Raw genomic sequence first — 21,657 nt, 5'->3', positions numbered from 1 at the left:
TATTTTTATTTGAGAAATAAAGGTACTCCCAAGTTGTCTGGGCACATGAAAGCACACACATGTGCACACACGTGCAAATTAGTCTTCATTTTAGGACAATTTATACAGCCGTGCATTGATTTATTCCTGGAAGACTATGGGAAAAATACCTATTTTTACAGCAATCCTCTGACTCTAAGAATGAAAGAAAAAAAGTTTCTTTTTTTAAAAGCATTCATAATAAATGCTTGTATTACATGATTGCTCTCCGAGGCTCTGTATGTTCAACTCCAGTCAGTTAACTTTCAGAGAAAGGATACATTGATCACAACTCAAGAGGAAACAGAAATGAAAGGAAGCTTGATTTAAGCACGAGTGTGTGTGTGCGTGTGTGTGTATATATATGTAAGTGAATATACATATGAATGTATATAACATGTACATTGTATATAACATGTATGTTGTGTATATTCACATACGTATGTCACACACGTATATATATATATATTTTTTTCTCCCTCTATATGTATATGATCCTTTTCAAGAAACTCAAGCATAGTAACCCCAGAATTCTTTATAATAGCCATGAGAACAAAGTGTTAAGGGGTAAAAAGGAGACCGATGAGAGATTTAGGAATCAATTAGGCACGCTTGTTAAAATATTATGTCCACTCTCAAGTCCTTCCTCCATCAGCATTAAGTTGGCTCATGAGTAGAAGGAGTGCTTTGTTTCTGACGTTAGGCAGGAGTTCGTTTTATGCCCACGCAGTGGGTGAACTTGAGGGCCCCAGAAGTAAAGGGCCTCCAATTGAGAAAGGCAGTCTGGACAGAATTGCAGGAGGTTGGTATTAGACTTCCAGCAGGCTCTGTGATCTCCTTAGGCCGTGGGGGCATCCTAGAGACTGACAGTTTGCTGGATCTTGTTTTCCAGTGTGGATCACTCAAATTAGCTTAAAATTGTCCCCAACAGTTATTTTTTGAATCTCGAGCTTCTTGGCATTGCCCGCAACTGGTGTGGACATCTGAAAATGGTTTCTAAGGCTTATTCAGGTTTCCTTGAATGTATGAGTAACTCCTTATTAGGCAAGTTCCTGGGTCTCCTTACCTCATATCACCAGTGCCTGGCACATAGTAGGCTCTCAGTAACACTTGGTTAAGTAAATGGGAGAATAGTCTTTCTAACTTGTTCTTTTATTTTATGAACAGCCTTCCTGTGATTTCAGGTAGCATTATCTATTTTTTATTGACAAAATAACACAACAACAAACAGAATATCCTGCTGGAGGCGTTGATAACAGCTCTCTCACAAGTCCAGGGAAAAGCAAGCAATGGCAACCTTTGGGCTGAGACCTCGAGGAGTAGCCTGAAAGCCAGTTGCTCTTTTTCTGTCACCTGTAGTTGCATTTAGTATATCTCCAGCACATCCTGGAGAAATCAGTCTGCAACAAGAAGTTATATAGAAACAGTCCTTCAAATCATTTCACCAGATAAAAAAAGGAACAAAATCAGAAATACCGTGACTCAGTTGCCTCATGTCATGTATAGTTTAGAAAGTGATGAAGTCAGACAAAACCCAAAAAGGACACTGAGAGCTGTCTCATTTTCAGTCAAACACTGATTGCCCATTTAGAGGGTGAATTTGCATAGGTTTTTATTTACCAAGATACAGGTATGAATAGCGCCTCTTTTTACTGTGTCCAGAAAGCAAGGTCCACACAGTGGAAGAGACAAGAGCTGCCATTTCAGATCCACCACAATCATCTTTTGTGCCCGGAGGACCATCAGTCTTTAGGTACAGCTTTTGTAGTCTCTCCTTATATAGCAGCATGAAGAAACCAAACAAGGGGGTGTTTTTTTTGGGGGGGGGGTGGCCTGTTAGCAAGAAATGAGAGTGAAAGAACCAGAGAGCTTGCATTTCACCTTTTGTTTTTAGTCTTCAACCTTCATGCGGGAAAACAAAACAAAGCAGAACAAAAGCACCATGTACAATATTAGCTTGGGCATATATCCCATAGTATAATTCCTCAGTTTTTTGCTTTACAAACTGAGAAAATGAGATTGTCACCTAATGTTAAGGTGGCTGCTTTATTGTGATTGGATTCATGTACTATATAGTGGTTTTTCTGAGTTCTATTTAAAACGTATAGAAACACGCTCAACCAGAGGCATGGCACAGTGGCGGAGATCACATTTCACCTCAGCACCCAACTGGAGTTTGCGTTTGTCCTCTGAAAAGCAGGCATTCAATAAATGGCCCGATTGTGGGTGCTATTTTGTTAAAGAACACGTTGATGTTTCCCCAAATTCTTGCTATCTGTGATAGATGAGGATTCCAAAGAAGAGGAGTGGATTCTTTTCAGAAGTGATTTTGAGAAAAATTTAAACTCCCAAGTCATTGATGTCAGCATTTTTCCTAAGTAATTGGATAGCACGAAGAAAAACCTTATTAGCTCACCCAGAAGTATGAAGTGAAAAATAGTACAGATTATAGGGTCACATTTTATTTCTAAGGGCTTCAAATGCAGAAAAACTTGGGGGGGGGGCGTGGTCGAGGAGGTGCCGTGTAATCTGATCTGTTTCATGAATGCCTATAGCAGTGGCCTGAGCCACAGACAGGGGCTATGTCAATAAGCGCTCTGCGGCTTTCTGAAGCCAGGGTCTGGGCTGGAATCAGATTGACAGGCTCCCCAAGGGAAGGCATTTTTTGAGAAAGACATTAGAGTTTGGCAGAACTTTGGCCAACTAGCTGCCCTGCTACCATTTATTAATCCTCTTCCTCAGAGAGATAAACCTGGTTTTGCTGGGGGACTCATTCGGACATACTGTAGCAATAATACGAGGGCAAAATGCTTGTACTTTCCAACTGAAACTTCCCCTCCAAAGCTCTTTTGTGACTGAGAAGTCGACAGGCTGGAGAAATGTGACACAGGGCTTGGCATTTCACAGTGCTAGAAAAAGAAGAGAATACCTCCATATGTTGTGAAGAGTGTGGTGATAATAATAAAGGATCTAAAATGTGATTCCCTTAGAGAGCTCTCATACATGCACATACTTTGAAGTTGCACAAGTCATGTTGTGGGCTGGTGAGAGAGAGAAAGAGACAGAGAGTCAGAGGGAGAGAGAAACCAAATTTACGAAGCTAGTTCCTCTTCTCTGGGATATTGTAGTCTGCGGTTCTCTCTTACTAATCAGATGCATGCAAATTGTGGTTCTGAAAATAAACCCAAAATTAACAGGAAACATCTAAGCTATCTAATGTCTGATTCTGAGCACTTTTACTTTTCCTAATGTGGTCTGTTATTCCTGTATTCATTAAAAGTGCAGAAGTTCAAGTGACTGGTTGTATGACCTGTGCTAAGGAAAATTTTTTGGAAAAGTTACATTTTTCACTTGCAAGCTTAGATCATCTAATAGCCCTCCTCATTGCCCTTCCATCTATCCCCAAATAAATTTCCATAATATTTTTAGCCACCTATGAAAACAGTTCAGACGGAGGTACTGAGAAATGGTGACAAGCAATGACAGGAAATGCCGTTTGCGCTGGTCTCCTTCATAACTTAGTGAGGCCACAGCTGGCTGATTTGCTTTTAACTTCCTGTTTGGGGGCTACTTGGGTCAAAAGTAGCAGTGTTTTCTGTATAGAGATTTTTTTTGGCTTTATTCTCTGTAGGGCCACAATAAATCTGTCACTGGACTGCATGTTTTGTATATTTTATGGACTATCATGTGGTTTGAGTTTAATTTGGAAGGCAGTGCTTTTACAATCAAGATTCCCCCCCCCACCACACACACACACACACACACACACACACACACACACACACACACACACACACACACACACACACACACACACACGTGCAGCTTTAGGGTCTGGGGTTGCATGGGCCTTTGAAAGTTTATAGCTCTATTTACACAATAGTGATTGCTGAGAAGGGCATTTCCTGCCAGTTAATGACTGGTCGGAAAGGCCAACAGTCCAAATCCAGGGAGAGAGGACCATTCATTAAATGCCACTAAGGGACCAGGGCGCTTTTATCACGAAGTGGTGAGGAGAAAGTGAAAACGCAGTCTGCCTTTTGAAGAGCCCAAAGCAGCGCCGGCAGAACTAGATACGGATGTGCTGCCTTGTGGTATGAAGAACGGAGCTTCTTTTCATGACAGGGACCAACTGACTTTCCCACAGGGTGCCAAATCAAGACGTGGGTGAGGAGGGCATTTCCTTTAGGTTGATGACCCAGTGGAGAGGGGACAAATAAAGATAAGGGCCCTGAACTTGCCAAGTATTAGCTGCCTGAAAATGGTCAACTCACAGGTGTTAACAGCTACCTTAAAAACCTTTAAGATCACATGATTGAATTTCCTAATTGGTTGAATAACTGATCATTGCCAAAGTGGGCAAGAATTTAGGGATGGAAAGAATGATCTCTTTTCAAGGTCAGTTTAGCAGGACACCGATATTCCGTTTCAATTCCCTAATATAAAGAAAAGGTAAATAATATGTATGAAGAATGCTTTGCCTCTTGTGGAAGCACATTTGAGGGCTGTAATATTAACCATTTAACCTAAGACATTCCCAGGAAACAGTTTTGTCCGTAGCATAATTCTTGCCTGCTATAAAGCAGCTGAGGTGTGAAGAATTTGGCATTGATTTAGAGCAAAAACAGAATAGGACCGAGATTAGGTTCACATCCAGGAATTACTGACTTCCTGGCCTGTCCTTTGCTCCCTTAGCTTCCTAAGCCTTCAATTTGCTAAAATGTTAAATGTTTATAAAGGATAAACATCCGTTCTAAGTTCTTTAATAGATACCTCCACGTAAGGGAGGTTGTGGGACACCCCGACTTCAGAACTTGGCTTGGTCCTTTACCTTGAAATTTTCTTTCATATCTACCAAATTTGGTGGGGGAATGGCAGGGGTAGACTGGACCTCTAAAATACGGGCCATCATAATAGGCCAGACACCTGGGTTTCTTCATGGGATTGAGAAATCTGTCACAGGCGGCACAAACCAAATATTAAGTTTCATTTTTGGGTCTGGAAAATGTCATTACATGCTTTTTAAATAGTCAGTAATCCAAAGATTGCTGGTCATAACCAGTTCAAAAAATAAAAGTTTTCCAAAGTTTAAAACACGACAAATGAACTGTATACCAGTTACTGTTGTTATTATTAGATGAGGCCTCGAGCACATTTATAAACAAAGAAATGACTTGGATGAACTAAAAAAAAGTTTGAAAACATGATTTTATTATTTTGAGCATTCTTGCATTTGAATGTTAAGATACACTAAAATTCTGCGAGCTGAGATTAAAGACAATATTCTGATTTACAAAATGTTTTGGATTAAGAACAAATAAGGTTCTTCTGAGTAGATGTCCTATTACCTGAATTAACACACATTTGTAATTAGCAACACAGCTGCATTTAAATAATGATCCAGAAACCTTAGAAGTATCTTGTTCTAGGAGTTTAAGTACCCCTTCCATCTTCTTGACATCATGTTTTGTTTAGCAAACCCTTTCTTTGTAGGTTATCCCAAAATATATTTCAAGCTGGTTCGGATTCAGTTACCACAGTCTGTACTAGTGGCCTCAAAATTAATGAAGATTTACCCTACTATAAGTGAAGCCAATACCATTCCCTTGTGGCGTGTGAAAAGTCTGTTCTATCAGTGTAGTCTTCGAGTGGTGGGCAATAAGTCATTAGTGCATAATGAAGTCTGTTTAGTAGGTTATGACTAACATTACTTTTAAACAAAATTGAATAAAATATGTAGCAAGAAAACATCGGAATATATCATGTAGTAAGCTTAGATATTTTTTGTGAGTCTTAGTTCAGATCTAGGCACATACGTACTTAGGATGTAAAATGTATTTCTTACTATTTGTTGCTGTTGAAACGGTTTAAAAGTCAATGTTTTAGTAGATGTTATTTCAAACCAGGTCAGAAATGTTTTTTCCTCTTTTTTTTGAAGGGAAAGTGGTCAAGGGATACTGGGGGCTTGGGTGCTGACGTACTGAATGATGTTAGTTAAGTACCTTCACAGTTGTGTGTCTGTTTTTCAAACTGAGAAGTGAGACATATTGCTGTAGGAATGCTGTAAGATTTAACGTCTATGATACGTTGTAGTCCTGAGGGTATACGCTTTATGTAAGTATTATGTATTTACCAAGTGATATTGATAGACCATGAGACACAGAAAATAATGCTAGCTAGGAACAGAAGACAAAAAAGGACATCTTAGAAAAACAACAACAATAGCTAAAAATCTTGGGATGGCTGGATGTGAGGCGCTTGTAGCAGCAAAAGAATGGTGAAAAAATTTAAATGTAGAAAAAAAGCCCACATTAATATGAGTTTAATGAGTTCAAAAATTGGTTTTGGTTTTTACAAATCTAAAATGGTCATATCAAGAGAGAAGAAAGCTGATTTTTAAATAAATATAAATGTACACATTTACCATGTGTTGGAAGAAAACCTGTGGGTGGCTATTTTCTTCTGCAATGAACAAAGGCACACATTAAAATGAATTTTAAAACTGTGGATGGGAGGCATAAGCCAAGAGTCTGTTAAATATACCTAGGATATTGATGGGAATGATTACACAAATAAAGACAATGGTAGTCACATAGCCTTTCTAATTACTTTTTTGTACTGATGAGAATTAAGCCCAGCAGTAGGAAAAAAAAAGATTTACTCATATGAGGTACTGAGTATAATCCATTAAGAGACTGGAGACCACCTTAGAAATCTGGACAATTTGTGCATATTCCTTTGAATTAGATCATTGTGAGGGGGAGGAAAATATTGCCTTCTGGGGTACTGTTGCATCTCTCCAGTACGTATGATCATAAGGATCTTGTCCTTACCCACCCACCCCCATCTCCAGTTCTCTGCCAGTGCCATGAAATCTCTTTTATGGCTGAACATGCTGACTTCATTCCCAAAGGTCTTTCACTGTGGACATCTTTCAGAGCCTTAATGCACTGCTGCTTTCTGCACACGGAGAATTTGAAATGAAATTAGGCTTTTCATCGCAGACATTTAAATGTTAAACTTAAGTTACTGCTCTGGAAATAAAATACAATCTCAGCTGTAATCAGTTGGTAACTAAATTCTGTCAATTGTAAATGAGTTCTTATCTCCCTCTTCGGATATACCATATTTAAAACTTGTTAAGAATAGAGAAAGGCTTACACATCTAATGGTTGTGTAATTAGCAGTCAATTTATTAAATGGGATGTAAAACAAATTAAGCACCATAATAAAGTGTTATACCATCACTGACAAAAACGTTCCATGCATTACTCTATTCATGATGATAAAAACTAAAAAATGATGGATTAATCTGCATACATTTCCCGATCTTTGGAGCGACAGGTTTTAACTATTTCTTATTCTGTTTGTTAAAGCTGTTTAGAGAGCACTAATATGTATGTTTTTAGGCCACAGGATAACTCTGCCTATAGCATCTGTTTCACCATAAACAGCATTTTAGTAGCGTAGAGTAGGTAGAATAAGATGTGGGCAGTTTAAGTGTGAGTTACTCAGGATTTTCAGTTGCAACAAGCATGTGGTTGTTTGTATGTTTTGGGCAAACAAAATTAGTCATTGGTTTGGGGTGTCAGCTACTTTTTAAAATTTTTAAATTTTTTATACAATTTTAAAGGTTACACTCCATTTACAGTTATTACAAAATATTGGCTATATTCCTTGTGTTGTACAGTACATCCTTGAGCCTTTCTTATACCCAATACCTCCCACTCCCTCACCCTTATATTGCCCCTCACCTCCCCACTGGTAGCCACTAGTTTGTTCTCTGTATCTGTGAGTCTGCCTCTTTTTTGTTATATATTCACTAGTTTGTTGTACTTTTTAGATTCCACACATAAGTGATATTATACAGTATTTGTCTTTCTCTGTCTGACTTATTTCCCTTAGCATAATGCCCTCCAAGTCCATTCATGTTGTTGCAAATGGCAAAATATCATTCTTTCTTATGGCTGAGTTGTATTCCAATATATGTATTTATTTTTATTTTTAAATTTTATTGAAGTATAGTTGATTTACAATGTTGTATTAGTTTTGGGTGTACAGCAAAGTGAGATATATGTGTATATATATATATTTTTTCAGATTCCCTTCCCCTGTAGGTTATTACAAAATAATGAATACAGTTCCCATGCTATACAGTAGGTCCTTGTTGATTATCTATTTTATATATAGTAGTGTGTATATGTTAATCCGAAACTCGTAATTTATCCCTCCCCTTTGGTAACCATAAGTTTGTTTTTGAAGTCTGTGAGTCTGTTTCTGTTTTGTAAATAAGGTCATTTGTATCATTCTTTTAGATTCCATATATAAGTGATATCATATGGTATTTGTGTTTATCTGTCTGACTTACCTCACTCAGTATGATAATCTCTAGGTCCGTCCATGTTGCTGCAGATGGCATTATGTCATTATTTTTTTGTGGCTGAGTAGTATTCCATTTTGTGTGTGTGTGTGTGTGTGTGTGTGTGTGTGTGTGTGTGTGTGTGTGTGTATACATATCACATCCTCTTTATCCTTTCATCTGTTGATGAACACTTAGCTACTTTTTTCACTTTAGCCCTGTGGGTCTTTTTTGTGAATACTTGGCAAATTAATAGTGATAAGAAAAAGCTATGGAAGAAGGTGTGCTAAATCCAACTAAACCCCAAGCTGTCATTCATTTCACACATCATCCTAGCTTTTCTCAGTCTGTGAAATATTATGATCCCTTGTGTAACACATCTGTCAAATTTCATTTAAAACTTCAAGGTAGGGGCTTCCCTGGTGGCGCAGTGGTTGAGAATCTGCCTGCCAATGCAGGGGACACGGGTTCGAGCCCTGGTCTGGGAAGATCCCACATGCCGTGAAGCGGCTGGGCCCGTGAGCCACAATTACTGAGCCTGCGCGTCTGGAGCCTGTGCTCCGCAACAAGAGAGGCCGCTAGAGTGAGAGGCCCGCGCACCGCGATGAAGAGTGGCCCCCGCTTGCCACAACTAGAGAAAGCCCTCGCACAGAAACGAAGACCCAACACAGCCATAAATAAATAGATGAATAAATTAAAAAAAAAACTGTGAAAACTGCAAAAAACCACACACTTAGGAATTGGCAAATCAAGGATTTAAAAAAAAAAAAAAAAACTTCAAGGTATACATGGAACACAAGACCTTCGGCAGGTGAGTTTATTTTGTTTATTGTGAATGAAAATTTCCCTCAGAAGGCAATGAGACTGTGAGGGCAAACTGTCTTCTAGAATGAAGAAGGAAGGTGGAAAGAAAGAAAGAGATGCTAGATTTGCTAGTCTTTTGCTTGGATAATTCCTTTTATCATATTCCTCATTTTCGTGGGACCCTATTGGCCAAAAGAAAATTAAGATGTTGGTATTGCTATTGGCAGAGTTTTTCCTAACTGATAAGTGAGGAAAACCTCTTGGTTCCAAGAATCACCACCATTAGTGCTTTCAGGAAGCCTGCAACGATTGGACATAAGAAAAACAAAAGCCTGGTCATCTCAGCTCCAGGACAGGAGCTCTGGTTCCTGTTGTTCCTCATGTTGGGTAATAATTCAAACAAAACAAAACAAACCCTTCTTGAAATGAGAGGTTGGTTGGTTGGTTTGTTCTTAAGTGAAAATAAGCTGGTTTTCCTTGAATCCCTGTAGAAGGAGTGTTGTGAAGCACACATGCAGACTTCGGAGTCTTCAAATTTTTAGCTTCCTAGAGCAGGACAGAACTTAGGTAATAAGAAGTCAGAAAGTAGAATCAACAACCATTGCTTTTGTGTCGTTAAGGGTCCGTTTCTGACTTGCTGGGTGTGAACAGTGGTATAGAACTTAACCACGTGAGATGTCAGAGGCCTGAGACTTCCCTTGACACCGTCTTATGCTGGCAGGCCCAGACAGGGTGACATTGGCTCTTGGAGTTCTTGGGTGGCAGTGCTTATTACCACCTTCACCTCCAATCTTAATATCTGTAGGCAGGAGTTTATATATAGGAATAAAATTTGAACCCCCATTTTCACGCCCAATAAGAACGTCCTATAATAGATGTTTAGAGTCAACTGACATTTATCGAATAATTACTGTAGCCAGATACTCTGCTAGGTGCTTTCATTATTGTTACGACAACATTTCCTCTAGCTATGAAATGCAGTTGGTTCTAGCCAGGCAAGTACTCTCTTTGGCATCAGTAGATATCAGGCTAAAATTTGCACCTTCAGCTCTTTGCTCACTTTTTAATACAACCCCACAAACACAAAATCATTTCTTCTTTGTCTAGTCACATTCTCTTCATTATTTGGGGACCATCTCATGACCCATGGCCTGCCGCTTCTATCAGTGAAGACATTTATTTCCTTTTCAGTCAAGCCAACGTTAATCTCGTAATCATCTTGATAGAACAAATGACTGGTTTAGCTATCTGGTGGATGGTGCTGCAGTCGGGTGGGAGATAGTAGGATGAAGAGTAAGGCGTCAGGAGTGTGAAACGATGTTGAGTGAAAGTGCTGCTGAAACAGCTATGTAGCAAAGCCTAGAACAAAGTTGGATTAAACTTGTCTAAAATGCAGAGAAAATAACAGAGCAAAACCTTGCGAGTCAGTCTTTCACCCCTAGGAGTGGCCAGGGCACCCCAAGGAGAGCATCAGGGGAGGAATCTCTCTGTGCCACAGAAGCAAAGGAGAAAGAAAGTTTCTAGGGGTGGCGGGGCGGGAAATCAACAAATATCAAAGGAATTATGTAAGTTGAGGCCACTGGTTTTGGTATTTAAAAGGTCGTTGGTGACTTTTTAGAGACCAGAAACCAGTTTACGGAGGGTTGAGGAGTAAATGAAAAGTTGGGAAATGAAAGTCGTGGTGATTGCTTTTTTGAGATAGTTGATGATTAAGGATGAGAAATGTTGGAACTTAACAAGGAAGTAGGATCAAGGGAAGGAAGAGTTTTGTTGCTGTTTTTAGGGTAGGAGTGACTTAGATGTGCTGACAGGGACGCAGAGGTGAAGCAGAGCTTTCATCCTATCTTTACTCATCAAGTGTAGAAATGTCTGTAAATCAGCAAGTATGCATCGAGTGCCTATATTACTTGCCCAGCGTCTTGGTTAATATGCACAGTATTATTTGTGCAGTCTGATTAAGTAATCTGTGAAGAGCTCTGGTGTTTATTCTTTTTGCCCTTAAGGTAAAGGATTAAGCTTGTCATTAAAGAACTGGGATAGGTTTGGACAAAAAAAAAAAAAAAAAAAAGACAGTGGAATTCACCCAAAATAATAGATAGGATTGTTTTTAAATGGCTTTAGAGACAAGTCAGTGCTACTGAATTAGTGAAAATGTGACTGGCATCTTTCTATAGGTCAGGCTCAATGAAAACAAAAGAGAAGGTGAGAAAAGCTATAAAAAATAATGATTCCAATATAACTGCCAAGGATGGACTTTTACTCTATGATTTCCCTTTAGACTAAGATTCAGTGTCAGTCCTTCATCAAGTTAGAAATTTTAACATGTGCAGCAGCTTCCCTGGGTCACATCTGGCAACTTCAGTTTTTTGTGGATTTTATATTTTAACATGTAATTTAAAAAATAAACCTTGGATCCAGATTCAATTCCCCTCATTTTAATCACTATCCCAGTTCTTTCTTCTTGAACATATTTTGTTCTTCCTTTATTAGAAGCTGATGATTATTGGTACAGATATCTCTAATGTAAGCCTTGTATATAATGTCTAGGGTGATGTTTGATTCTAGTCAAAAAGAAATGGTTGCTGCTTTGAGGTTCTGAAAATGCTTTTTACTCTATAGAGAAGATGATGCAAATTTTGTGACATGTTGAAAAACTTAAATCTTTGAAGTTATTATAAAGGTACTAATTATCTAAATCAGGATTTCCTAAACTGTGTTTATTTTTGCCATATATTCCAGGAAGAAAAAAAGGGTTTCTTAGGTGGAATGTCTGGGAATTGATGGTTAAAATGAATACCATATTCTGAGGATTAAATTGTACTAAAGCTACATTCCCTCTTCCCCCCCAAACTATATATATACACACACACACACGCACACATACATATATATACAACACACACATATGTATACATATATACATACATAATATGAGTGGGTGTGTATATGTATATAATTTTTTTCAGCTTTTGGTTTTTTGTGCTACATTTCAAATTACTGTGCAAACATGACTTGTTGATAAGAATTTAAGACTACTCCATCAACAGGAATCAAAATGGTTTAATAACATCTTCCTGCCAAGAGAACACACTGCACAAAGTCAGCAGTAACTTAGATTAAAAGATTCCCCCTACTGCAGGGGAAATGTTAAGTGTAATTCTAAAATGACTATGAAGAATTTGCCTTTAATTTCTTGTTTATGATTTGTAGTTTCAACTTCTTCCTTACCATTTTGTACTGGAGAAAATAGATTTCTGTACTATCCTAAATAGAGAAGCACACCAAATGGTTTCACATCTAAGTTACTGAGAGTATATTTTACTTTGTTCAGGTAAAAATAGGCAGCAGATCCAAACTTGAAATAATAGCCTGAATGGGCTGATTAAATCTGTGATCAACAGTTTTCAACTCTTTGCTTGATAATTGGAAGAATTGCAAACGAAGGCAAGTTTATATGGTTGGTTTCAATTAAGGCTATTGTTTTGAGAGAATCAGACAGCTTGGTAATCAAGTTGTGAACTCTATGCATCTCTTAACGAACTAATTTAATCTGATATCTCTTCAAAGGCTGTGTTCCGTGTTACCAATTAACTATACCTCTCAGGCATCCCAGCTCCTCTGCCAGGGTCTGCTCTCTGGTTGATAATTATTACAATTATTTATTGGATTCAGTAAAGACATTGAATTTGCAAATGGATTCTTTTGGGGTTTGTATAGTATCAATAATAACAACCCCAGTGCTCAGTGAAATTATGTTTTTTAACAACAAGCTTTACACATTGAAATTAACTAATCAAAATTATTAACACTCATTTGAATGTTTAATAATTAATGATTTAAATAATTAAAATTAAAATACATATAGAAAATGTATTTTTTCTCAAAGTCTTTACTGCATTATCTTTGTGCGTGTCTGTGTGTTTGCGTGTATGATTAACGACTTGTTTGTCGAGCTTCAAGCGGAAAAATTCCAGCAACGAAGACAAAAGTGAGTGATGAGAGAGTATTTCCAAACAGACCTCTCTTAAAATGGCTTTTCAGTAAAAGCCTTTGCTTTTCTGCCCACTTCTGCCCAGCTGCATTAAGTTGAGAGAAACATTTAATTTACTTTAGGATGCCAAGTACCTTGTCTTTTTCAAAGCAAAGGAAGTCTGGTTTTGTCGGACTTGCTGTCTTTTTTTTTTTTTTTTTTTAATTGAAAGGACTTGCCGACTTTGAGAGGTAGTTACTCATTTCTTCAGATTCCAATTCTATTCGATTTCTCTTGTGTCTGTTCATCATCGGAGCTCCCTCTTGTCTCAAAAGGTAAGCTTGCGTTTGGCCCTTTAGCCTCAGTTCCTGGAACAACATTAATGTTCCTAAATATCCGTATTGACATCCAAAGGTCTGTAGCCTCTTTTCTTGGAAGGAATTTGATTCTTCCAATATTCAAATTGAAAACAGTAGTCTTATATGTGCAGAGCAGTAGATAGAAAAAGGGGAAAGGGGGCAATTTATCTTGACTCCAGTCAACAAGCTACACAAATTCATATGAAAAAAGCGAATCTGAAAAAAATGCATGGAGAAAAATTAGGTACACCAGCTATGTGTGATTTTTGCAGTTGATTTTCTACAGCATATCAACCCTGGCACCCCTCCAAAGCAGCCTTTGACCAGGAAATCACTATATGTACAACCTTGGAAAATTGCCTCAACAATAAAATATCTTAGACAGTGTATCTTCTTTTTGTTTGAAAAGCATATTTACAGGTTACATGTTTATTAGGAGTTTATAATAGGGTATCCTACATACTAAATGCCTCCCCCCCCCAACACATATTCACACAAACACACAGAGGAACAGTTTTATCTTCTATTTAAACCTGAGTTCTGTAGTAGATTGCGGTTGTATTATAGATATGTAGTATCTTTGGATCTTTTTCAAGTATATCTTCCCATGTAATATCTGACCTAAAATAAAACAATCATACCTTTTTCTTTAAACATAACATTAATTGATAACCAGTTTTTAGTTGCAGAGAAGGCCTAACTCTAGAACAATTTACTCGGGAGAAAAAAGGAAAATAAAACGAATATTAAGACCATATTAAGAAGTGATAGGAAGAGGTGATGTAATTTTGTACTCTTTTCTAATGGAAACAGCTACTGACTTTGTGCCAGGCACTGTGATAAGCACTTTACACATAGTATCTCATCTCATCCTCATTGCAACCCTGTGAGGTCGGTGTTATTATTTATCTCCTTTTTACAGATGGGGAACCTCAGGCTCAGAGAGATTAGGTAGCATGCCCAAAGACATTCTGCTAGTAAACAGCAGCGTCCAAACTTGAACTTAACTCTCTAACTCCATAGTCTATGTTTATAACCCCTGTAGCTATATTATGGAAACATAAAAAAGGCTTCATTGGGAACCTGAGTTTGCTGCTTGTCTCTTTCATTATGTATTAGTGATCTAGGACTGAGCACTGGATAAAGACAGGGCTGCTTGAAGGAAGTAAACATCTGGAATGACCAGATGCTGCAGACTTTGCAATACACTTCTAAGTTAGAGAACTATGAATTGTTAGAAGTGGAAGGGGGTTGTTGATCTACTTTTAAAGAGAAGCAATGGATTGGGACATGTTGGGATTCCCACTTATTCTGTAACCTTTATGGGGAAAGTTGATTTCTTACATAAAGACTCACGCTGACCATTTCTGTTCTTTGGGGTGCCTCCTTTACTGGTCCCGCCATATACTGGGCACTTTGCCTTGCTACCCTGCATGTGGACCGAATCTTTGTTTTCCCACCAGCACAATGTCTTCCATATAGCAGATGTTCACTACTTACATTGGTTTAGCAAGTATTTGTTAGGAACTTAGTATATATGAGGTATTGAGCAGACACTGAAGGTGAATAACACATGCCCTTGAGGAGCTGACAGTCGAGCAGACAGATAAGCAAGGGTTCCACTATAGTGTGACAGGTGTTGAGATGGAGATGGCCAGACGTGTTTGATGGGGATGGTGAAACCCTGAGTATGGTTCTGTGTCTGGATCTCATTCATCCACTCATCTGATATGCATATCCCATCTGAGGCATTCCCCCCTACACTGGAGCACATCCACTCATCTGATATGCATATCCCGTCTGAGGCATTCTCCCCTACACTGGAGCACATCCACTCATCTGATATGCATATCCCATCTGAGGCATTCCGCCCTACACTGGAGCACATCCACTCATCTGATATGCATATCCCATCTGAGGCATTCCCCCCTACACTGGAGCACATCCACTCATCTGATATGCATATCCCATCTGAGGCATTCCCCCCTACACTGGAGCACATCCAATAAGAAGGCACTCACTTTTTACCAAGAAGAAGTTAAACTGCATTTTTCTAATCTACCAAATGCCATGTATTTTGACATTAAATCTATGAATGCAATGCAATTACATATTTCATTTGTAAATAAAACTTAAGTAGAGCTGTTGTTAGTATTGCTTGGCACCTCCAGAAATCATATTATATCTTAATAGAACTTAAAAGTACTGGGATTCATTCTGTGCCAAAATATATACCTAGGAATAAGCCTTTAAATTTTAGGTTATGTTTGTTCACTTTTGTGCCCATGGGAGGCAGTACAGAGTAGTGATTGACAGCAAGCATTCTAGAGCATGCCTGAATTTGACCCGGCTCTTCCACTCATCCACTGTATGACCTTGGACCAAATTACTTAGTCTTTCAGTATCTCAGTTTCCTCATCTATAAAATGGGGAAAATGCTGGTATCTACTTCATAGGATTGTTATGAGCAGTAAATAAAGTAATGTACATGAAAATGCTAAGGTTAGTGCCAGGCACGTAGTAAACACAGTGTGCATATTTCCTGTTATTATATTTTTAATTCATCTGAAATTTCATGCTTTATTACTCTGTTTTTCATAAATCATACACACTCACCTTTAAATGAAATTCAAATCATTGGAAATTGATGTGAACTTTTCTCTTACACAGAGTCTATAGTCCTTTGAGTCTTTTCACACCAAAAGCCAAGTAGGTTCTCTATTATCTCTGCTTGGAAATGAGAGGTCAACTTTGACATTCCTTTCTGCTCCTTTTACAAGGCCACAGCGTTTTACAATAAATTACATGACTATCTCCTATCAGTTATCTTGATAAAATTTCCATAGCTCACGCACTATCTCGTGCTAAGGGATCAATGCTGTTAGAATGTGTGATGTGTAGTTTAAAATCCGCAAGAAATAAAGCATACAACAGTTGGATTTACATTTCTTGACTGCATTGATGCCATTCTGTTTGCCAGTCTTGTGATTTACATGGGCATTTTTTTAGTCAGCCACTAGCATCATTGGCCAATATGCTGTCTAGGGGCCAGAATTTAGTGGTGACTTTCAGTCTCCTACTGCTGATTAAGGTTTTTGGCAGTGTTTTGGAATTCTGCTTGGCCAAAACAATTGACAAATACAGAGTCATTTAGAATAATAATAAACTAACATCGAGATTACTGTTTTTCCTTAGTTCACATTATTGTTAGCCTTTCATCTTTCTATATTATATCACATTTATTATTTCTAGTACAATGATGATATAGTCATTTTCGGGATTAAGCACATGAAAAAATGCTGAAAATGACAGGAAGGAGTGAGGGAGCCAGTTTGGCACAGGAAACAGAAGATTGGTGGGACTAGATGCTATACTAAGTGCAGCTCATCCAGGGTCCAGGGGAAATCCACTTTGTTCTTTCAGCCTTTATGGACCAAGTTGTTGCAATGTCCTCATCATTATGCTTAGATTACAATTTTATCTTTGTCATTAAATGGAAACATATTAATATTGTGCCCACCAAGAAAGCTTCCTCAGTAGCAATATGTAAATGGGTTGATTATAGCTTTCACATGTATGGTCGTTATCAATTTTTAATCTGAAGTTCCCTTAAATAAAATATGTAAGCAGTTAAGTTGGGCTTCGAAATTTACCAACAAGTAGTCTTTATAACCTACTGTAATTATCTCTAGAAATCATCATGTGTTCAAGTGACTAACTCTCCAAAGCTTGTACTAAGATAAATAAACAGAAGCAGCAATAACCAGTTCCCTTGTATTTCCTAATCACTGGCATGCCTTTTAGTCATATTTTAGATTTAAGGAGGGCTCTGTCTCTCCCTAGGAATCCAAACTATGCTTTCTCTTAGTTGGCTTCCTGGGAAATCTAAGCCTCCCTCTCGCTCAACAACTTAAGTTCCAACAAGCTTTTGTACATCCCTTTACACTGTGCATGTAATGTCAAGGGGTCTGAGCATGTGGCATGTGTTAGCAAGCACCTAGCACAAAGTATCAGTGTGATGGTCCAGCAGTATACATCCGTATGGGCACATCTTACTGAAATATTTATTGGAATAATTCCTTATTGGTTGGTAAATAGGCACTGACCAGAGCACGCTTTCCACTGCTCACTTCCTGGTCACCCCCACGATTCGGGGTGGGGGGGAAAGGCAATTCCTAGCAGAGTAGCATCAGTCCTGCTTGGCTTGTGCCCATGCTAGAAGTGTTGTTTACTATTTTGGATCTCATTCTTGGCTCATAGCCAATTGTGAGATCTATCCCTTTCCCACCACCCATGCCATTGGAGCTCTAAGACCTTCACGGTCTTTTCATGGACTGTTTCCTCCCAGTTGCATCTTAAATGCTAATTAGCATTCTGAGAGAAGAGTCATGTCCCATAAAGAGATGGGGCACTACTTCCAGACCTCAGCTTCTAAACAGACACTTGAGATCTCATGAAAGCCAGATCCTAAAGCTTTTGAACTGTCCTCGTAGAGAAGCCCCCAAGCGCTCCCTAAGAGCATTCCAGAGCCCACGTCATTTGTATTTCAAGACACAAATCTAGCATGTTTGAGTTAACACCTTACACAGAGCAGTTGTCTGCTATGTTTTCTTTGACTGAATCTGGTTTTGTAAAACAGAGAATTTAATCAGTGTGTTTGTAGGGCAGGTAACAGAGGCAGTTGTACTCTTGAAGTCACAGCTAATAAACACTTGCCAGTGAGGAGGAAGACAGACTATAAAAGTAGGCATAAGGATTCCAAGCACACAGGCATTTGGGACATTTAAAAAGTGCTCAACATTTCCTTCAAGGCATGACTAATGTTTCTCTGTAATGATGACCTAGAATTATCAGAAAAAGTATAACTTTTCTTTTTATTATTATCTTATGTCTAAGGAAGCAACAAAATTTTAAAAACATTTCAGAAAGATTTGTCTCCAGATAGATGATGAGACAAATATTCATGTTTAAGAGTTTTGTTTTTTGAAATCCCAATTTTATTGAATGCCTCTTTGCCCGATAGTGTTCCAATAAATGAGGTGTTATTGTAACAAGACCCTAATGTGAACTTATGGACTTTTGTAGTATCTGATGGGCCAGCAATATTAATAAAAATCATTTGTGATAGAAATTATAGCATTGAGAAAATTACTTTGGGACCAGAATCATTATCATAAAGAGGTAGCTACTTTCAGTTTAAGCACTTCCAACTTCATAGAGTTTGTTTGTTGGGGGGAAAGAATACAGAATATCAGTCTTCTGTGTCCTCTTTTTCAATGAAATATAATTGAAGAATTATTTTCTCACTACTAGTAGTATAAGGCAGCCTGGTGAAAAAGAGTCTAAAACTGGTATCACCACTGAATTTTTGCATGTGCACCTTTTTTTTTATAAATATGCATTTGTATCTGGAGGGAAAATTATTTTCTTTCATCAGTATCATACACACTCCAAAATATTTGTTCATTGTTTAGAAATAGAAATGTGGGCTAAAAGTAGAATAAAGATGAACACTTTACAATGTTTTTTGAGTTTCAGTTTGCCAGTGGAAGTTTTTCCAAATAACAGTAACACTTCGCTTATGCAAGGATTTTCAAGTTCTGTGTGGATGGAATGCTCGTGCTACCCTGTGTTAGAGGGAGTAATCTCCTGAAAAGAATATCATACAGATGGAAATGTCGCTTGTGTGTGCTTAGCGGAAAACCGCATGCATTTTCTTCAGAAGCAGAGCTTTCAAAGTTAAGTTCAGCTTTGTATCATTCACAGTATAATGAGCAACAAATATTCTAATTTATTTAAAAGAGTTACTGCTATCATAACAAAATAAATACATAGTAGTTTACAAGATGTGCCCTAAATAGAGTTTTCTAGGTGTGAATATATATACTCAAAGTAATTTACTCGAGGGAGGCTTTTTGATCGGCTCTATGTTAGAATTCGATTTTTACGCTAACATGTATTTGTGAAAACCTACTATGCACTCAGCACTAAAAAGTCTGTTTTAGCTCCCTTTTTTCTGCATTACTCCCTTCCCTTTTCTTTTTTGATCCTGTTTTATCATTTCAGCTTACATCTGCTTTTAGGAAACGGCATTTCTGTTGCATCAGATAGTTTTTAAAGCATGCTCTTCTTACCTCTGCTTAGCATAACTGGTGTATTTGGATAGCAAACACAGTACACCATCTTTAGCAGGTACAGCACTATTCCACTTATTACTAATCGTTTTCCTGATTTTTCTATTGGTATGAATAACCTGGTAAAGAAATGGAATATGGAATGAGTTGTTTTCTCAGGTTTAAGTCTCATTTCTAGTTCCTACTAGATGCGAAAATTGAATGTTCTTCCATTCTTTATGTTATCAACCTTTGCAATTGTAAGGAGCAGATTTTCTTGATTTTAGCTAGCATTATAAGATATATTTAATTTTGAATTTACATTGTAAGATCATCATTTTCCTTTTACTGAGGGTTGTTGATACATTTTGTGAAATACAGTGAACTGTTAAATGGACCTCAACTGTCTGAAACCCACAATCAATAAGAATTTTATCTGCATTTGGTCATTAGGAGAAATAAGATATGAATTTACCAGAGATTATAAGAAAAAAAACTACCTGTGTTGTAGCCTAAGGTCAATTCATATTCAAGCCAAACCCCAACAGCTTCTATTAACCTTGAGAAGAATTGATGTCCAGGAATGCTGGCCTTTAGCCATTATAATATCTCTAGTAATGAAAGAAAGATTTAGTTGGGTTTACTGTATGTTGTTTATTAAGACCAAAAGCAAAAAAAAAAAAAAAAAAAAAGAGGGCATGTATTGAAAAGATTTCTACCAAAGTGGTTTCTAGTAACCATGACTTTTAAAAAGGATCACCCAGGACTTCCCTGGTGGCACAGTGGTTAAGAATCCTCCTGCCAATGCAGGGGACACGGGTTTGAGCCCTGGTCCGGGAAGATCCCACATGCCGCGGAGCAACTAAGCCCGTGCGCCACAACTACTGAGCCTGTGCTCTAGAGCCCGCGAGCCACGACTACTGAGCCCACGTGCCACAACTACTGAAGCCCGCGCGCCTAGAGCCCGTGCTCCGCAACAAGACAAGCCACCGCAGTGAGAAGAAGCCCGTGCACCGCAAAGAGTAGCCCCCGCTCGCCACAACTAGAGAAAGCCCATGCACAGCAATGAAGACCCAATGCAGCCAAAAATAAGTAAGTAAATAAATAAATAAACAAATAAAAATAAAAAAATAAAAAGGATCACCCAGTGTTTTTATTAATTGAATCTATTTTATATGAGCTATAGATTTTGGACAATAGCGTGCTTTATCTTTTCATAAAACTGATGAAGAAAAGCTATTTCTTCTCATGCAGCCATTTTTTATGTTCACAATCTAATGCCAGATTATTATCCCTTAAAAAAATTTCAGCCAACCTCTTTTTAGGTACAGTGATGGCTGGACCTTTGTTTAATTTACCATCTATACAGATCATGTTTGTTTGATTAGGAATGAGAAATCCACTCATTTTCTAAATCTTATCCATTGATAGCAATTGCTGTGCAATTGATTCAGCTGTAATAATATGAATGTATTTTAAATACTACCAAAGTGAGAAAAGCAGTTATTGTAAAGGCATGGCCTTAGTTATTTGGTGACATTTTTGAGATATTACATATTTCTTCCTAAATTATGCTTGTACAGCTAGCCTTATGCAGGCAAGCCACTATGCTTGCAATTCTGTTAGCTGCCACTAGGTCGTGCCTGTTTGTAAATTGTAACCATCTGGGCTTCCCACACGTGAATAACAGAGAGAATAGGTTTATAGTACACAAGTGAATCAGATTTTTTTCAATGAAAATTAATTATTAAAATGGTCAATATAAATATTCCATCAGTTACCTATTATAGACAGGTTGATACACCATTTTTAGTAATATTTAAGGAAATGAAAGTGCATGACTATGAGTACCTTTCTCCCATCAAACTTTGTTATTAATAACCTCATATGCTTTCTTTGGTTTTTTCCTTTAGGGAGAATTTTTCTCTTCCTTTTAACTTTGTGTATTAAGATGCTTTAGGCTATATGCCTTTATACAGCTTCCCGTAGGCTTTCTGCTTATAGCTTTCTCTTCTACTGCCCTAGTTAATTGCT

General features: G+C 37.9%; 1 protein-coding gene across 9 annotated transcripts in view; it reads left to right on the top strand.

Moving 5' to 3' along the window:
- MBNL3 (muscleblind like splicing regulator 3) overlaps window positions 1-21,657 on the top strand; it is a 111,772-nt gene that overhangs the window by 9,385 nt on the left and 80,730 nt on the right. Inside the window, exons 1-2 of one of the 9 annotated variants that reach the window (XM_082445400.1) lie at window positions 3,863-8,784; window positions 9,160-20,715. The exons of the other annotated variants lie outside the window; for them this stretch is intronic. The gene's annotated coding sequence lies outside the window, so the exon portion shown is untranslated. Of the gene's footprint in view, window positions 1-3,862; window positions 8,785-9,159; window positions 20,716-21,657 lie in introns of those variants that run through there. 9 annotated transcript variants of the gene reach the window in all.

Source organism: Balaenoptera physalus, assembly GCF_965194825.1.
Source record: "Balaenoptera physalus genome assembly, chromosome: X".
Taxonomy (NCBI): domain Eukaryota; kingdom Metazoa; phylum Chordata; class Mammalia; order Artiodactyla; family Balaenopteridae; genus Balaenoptera; species Balaenoptera physalus.
Note: the sequence above shows the minus strand (reverse complement) of the source record. Positions and strands in the feature narration are given on the sequence as shown.